The following is a 4,529-nucleotide window of genomic DNA, read 5'->3' as shown; positions in this document are numbered from 1 at the left end:
TCATTTCTGGATCTATCAGGTGCTCAGCAGTGGTCTTCCTGCTTGAAAGATCCTGATTGTTCTGGGGAGATAGATAATTACTCCTGCTCCAGTGAATGTCCAGTCTTACCATCATAGATAACTGCCCTCATCTAGAGGTAGTCTATTCCTCAGGCTCTGCTGTTCCTGGAATCAAAGGTGACGGCTGGTTTAAGACAATGACTAAAGACCTTTAGACGCCATTTGGAAGTCTGGAACAGGACATTACAAAAGCTGAGAGTAGGATGCCTCTTTCATTCTTATCTCTGTGCATTTAGCCTTAAAGGGGGAATGAGATAGGTTAGGTATCACCAGTTTCCAGATAGATACTCCATGAGTGATTAACATGCCTACGTGCAGAGGTAATCAGGTGACCCACAGTAAAAGAGACAGACGCAAATGAAGGCAAAGATGCCAGGCTTGCTTTATCCTGCTTTTCATTACCTTTTGGGCCCAAATGACAAGTCAGTGCCCTTTTCAGCAAATGCAGTTTCTGTAAGTGCCTGTTAAAAGTCCACTTCCTGGTTCAAAGATGGCTGTTTCTATTTCGTTCTTACCTGGTTGTCAGGGATGAGGTCTATTTTACAGGGTCACTAATCTATTCATTAGGGGAGGGGCATCTCCTCTAAAGCCTTATATCAGGGTTTGGGTTTGAACATGCAGATTTGGGGGTATACACATTTAATTTAGAACACCGACCATCAAAGCCTCACTTCCTAGAAAAAGAATAGTTTGTAAAGGCTTCCTTTCTGTCTTCTAAATGAGTAAACCACCACTAACAGTTCTTTCATCTAAAGTCCTCACAACCACTTCCAGGGCTTTAACCTCACCTGGGTCACCCTTCCCTTCCACCTTCCTTGACTTTATTCCTAGAAGACTCTTGCCTGTCACCATCTATTCCATACTTATGAACATGTCTCCTGAGCCCTTGACCTCTGGCCTTCTAAGGTCCTCTCATTTTTAATCTTACCCCTTTCTATTACCTTCCACTACCAGCCTAGACACTACTCACTCCTTATGGAGAAACTTTACCTCTGAGGCTTAAACCTCCAAGCTTTTGATTCCCTACAACCCCCAGCCCCTGCACAGCCTGCTCACCACCAGCATCATGACCTTCAGTTGTCCTTGTTCCCACCCTAACTACCCTGTCTCCCAGCCCCCGGTCCTCATCTTCTTTGCCTTCCTCCATGGATAGAACCCCTGTCAGCTATCTCATCTCCACCCGAGGTCACTCGTCTCTCCTCTCCTACTCCAAAGGATGCATGGACTTCTGGTGCCATACTTTACAACCTCCCCTTCACCTTTTTCCCTTTCTCTGGAGCAGCTGAGCTTTGCCCTGCCCTCCCCAGTCTACCTCCTCTCTAAGCTGCTTATCCTTCCAGAAAAACCTGTCCTCAATCACTCCCTGTACTGACATCTTCAAACTCCCAAAGCCTGAAAACCTACTCAGGTCTCCACCTTTACCCCCAAAGTGGACGCAATGATGGCCTTCTCCCCAGGGCTGTTTTAGAAGACTCTGTTTTTCTTGTTTGTTTGTTTTGTCGTTGTTGAGACAAGGTCTCACTGGTGTGGGTCAGGCTAGCCTCAAACTTTTGACAATCCTCCTGCCTTAGCCTTCTAAGTCCAGGGGTTACAGGTGTGCACTACCATACCCTGTTTGGAAGACTGTCTTCCTGCTTGAGTCTAATGATGTCCACCCTGTCCTGCTCCATTGACACATCACTCTTTAGCCACCAGTGTCTAGTGTCTAAATCAAATGATCTCCCCTCAGGTCTTCTTCCTTGGGACCTCAACAAATAGAATCTGCTATCAAAGCCCATTTTAAATTCTTTATTTTTCTTTTTCTAATTTAATTTAATTTTTGAAATATTTTATTTATTATTATTTTTATTTTATGTGTATGAGTGTATTGCCTGCATATATGTAAGTGCACTAGTGTTGTGCAATGCCCGTGGAGGTCAGGAGAAGGTGTTAGACCCTCTGGAACTGAAGTTACAGATGATTGTTAGCCATGTGGGTGCTGAGATTTGAGCCTGGGTCCTTTGCAAAAGCAGTCAGTGCTCTTAACCACTGAGCCATATCTCCAGCCCCTATTTTTCTACCTCACCTGTCAGTTCTAAGCTCCCTGACAACAAAGCCTCAGGAGAGACGCTCAGCGGTAAGGACACTGGCTGTTCTTGCAGAAGACAGGGCTTTGAATCCCAGCACCCACATGGCAGCTAACTGTCTATAACTCCAGTTCCAAGGGATCCAATGGCCTCTTTTGTCCTCCGTATGCATTGCATGACATGGGTGCACTTACATATATGCAGGCAATACACGCATATACATAAAATAAAATTAATAATTAAAAAATATTTAAAAGGTGGTACATGCCTTTAATCCCAGCATTCAAGAGGCAGAGGCAGGGAGATCTCTGAGTTCAAGGCCAGCCTGGTCTACATAGTGAGTTCCAGGACAGTTGGGGCTACAGGGAGACCCTGTCTCAAAAAAGACCGAAAAAAAAAAAAAGAAAGCAAAGTTCTTATTGATCAGAATGTGAGAACCCCAACTGGGGTTGCCATGCTTGGTATTTGGAAAGGAAAGGAAGGGGCTCAGATCAAAATCTTTCTACCCCACCTCTACCTCCACTCCCCCCTTGCCCCAGAGGCAGGCCACAGAACTGAAGTTCTCTTCCTCCACTTAGATGATAGAAACTCCTCTGAGTCCCAGTCCTGCAAAGCCAGCCATAACCTGAAGATATTATTACAGTGTTTCTCCACTGTTCTATGTAAGACCTGGTCATAAAGAAAGTCTCTGACCTACCTTGCCATAAGGCAATAATTCCAGAGGGGGGCTGTCCTATACCCAGGAGGAAATAACATCCAGAGAGACCTAGGAGACTGTGAACAGACTGACCTTGCTGGGTTTCCCCTTTAGTATAATCCATTACCTTAGATCACACCTCTCTCCTTCCCTCCCTCTCTACCTTCCTTCCTCCTCTTCCTCCTACCCTTCCTCCTCCTCTCCTTCTCCTCCTCCTCCTCTTCTTTGACAGGGTCTTACTGTATAGCCCAGGCTGGCCTAGAATTCACTTCCTGCCTTCACCTGAGTGTTAAAATTCCAGGCCCACACTGCCTTGCCAAGTAGATCATATAATTTGTCCAAGCACATTTCTACATGACTGTCCCGTCTTCATCAAATTCAAGCATTAAAAACAGAATTTTCCCTTATCTCTGGGTATTGTATCCGAAGCCCCTCTTGTGTCACATGTTCCAAAGTTTCACAGTGCTTTTCTCCTGTTGACCTGTCTTGAGTGTTGGCTGGGCCCCTTACAAACAGTGAGGAGCATCTGCAATGGGTATGTTGTGAACATTGGGGACACTGTGTGCCCGGCATCTGGAGGGGCACATAGCTGTGCTATTTTTAGTGTTGGTTTTCCCTGTTGTCCTGAATTTCTCTTGATGCACAAGCCTCTTCAGGGCAGATACCCTTAGAACCCCAAGAAAACCTAGGAACTGCTTGTGCACACAGTAGGTATAGAATAAGTCACTATTGACTGTCTTGTAACCTCCAGCTATTTCCTGCAGTCCAATTTCAATAAGCCACAAATGTCTTTTTCCATCCTGGACTTGGCTGCTTAACGGCTTCAATCCTTTGAAAAGGAAAACGACTCCCTTATTTTTCATTTGCTGTGGAGTGAGAGCCTTTGATGTTCCAAAGGCCTTTTAAGAAGGTCTCCTTAGAAATAGGAGCTTGGCTTTTGCCACAGGGAAATGAACTTGAACCCCAAAGGTTGTGATGGGACCCCAGAGTCCCAGGCAGGCGCTCTCCTCACAGGCTCCGGGCCTGACCCCCGCCCTGAGCTTGAAGAAAATGCTATTTGCAAGCTCTTCATCTTTCTCAGAGCTGTCATTTTTGTCAGCCCCACCGGGCATTTTGACAAATGCCTTTGCTAATTACTTAATTATTTTGGCCTGTACCAGTGTTGGAGCTATTTTCTTGAAGAAAAGATGGCTTAGCTAGTCCATTCTTATCCATGCAAGGCCCAAGAGTAGGCGAGCCCAATCCTATTAAAATGTTTGGGTAACTAAGCACCCCCACCAGTCAAATGAACTCAAATGCATTTTGATGCAAGTCCCCAAAGCGGCTCAACCCAAACCTTGCTTTCTTTTGACATTGGTTTGTTTCTTCTGGTTCAAGCTTCTTTTGCATGGGAAAGAACCCAGTGCCTATCTGCTGACTTTCAATTAAAGAAACAATTAGGCTAAACGCTAAAAGTGTCTTTGCTGGAATTAGCCGGGAGTGCTAGCCTGTCACCCAGCCGTCAGCGCAGCAGGGTGCACGGGGCGGGAGGCAGGAAAGCTCGGAAGAGATTCCACGCTGGGTAGGAGGTTGAGCTGGCGACCTTGCTGGCAGCCTTTCTTAGTCTCCGAGAAATGCTCTCTCTCTTTCTCTCTCTCTCTCTCCCTCTCTCTTTCTCTCTGTCTCTGCTGCCTAACAACATAACGTGAAAACAGCCATCTGAAACC

This window comes from Nannospalax galili, unplaced genomic scaffold (assembly GCF_000622305.1).
Source record: "Nannospalax galili isolate Female #2095 unplaced genomic scaffold, S.galili_v1.0 scaffold384, whole genome shotgun sequence".
In the NCBI taxonomy this organism is placed as follows: Eukaryota; Metazoa; Chordata; class Mammalia; order Rodentia; family Spalacidae; genus Nannospalax; species Nannospalax galili.
Note: the sequence above shows the minus strand (reverse complement) of the source record.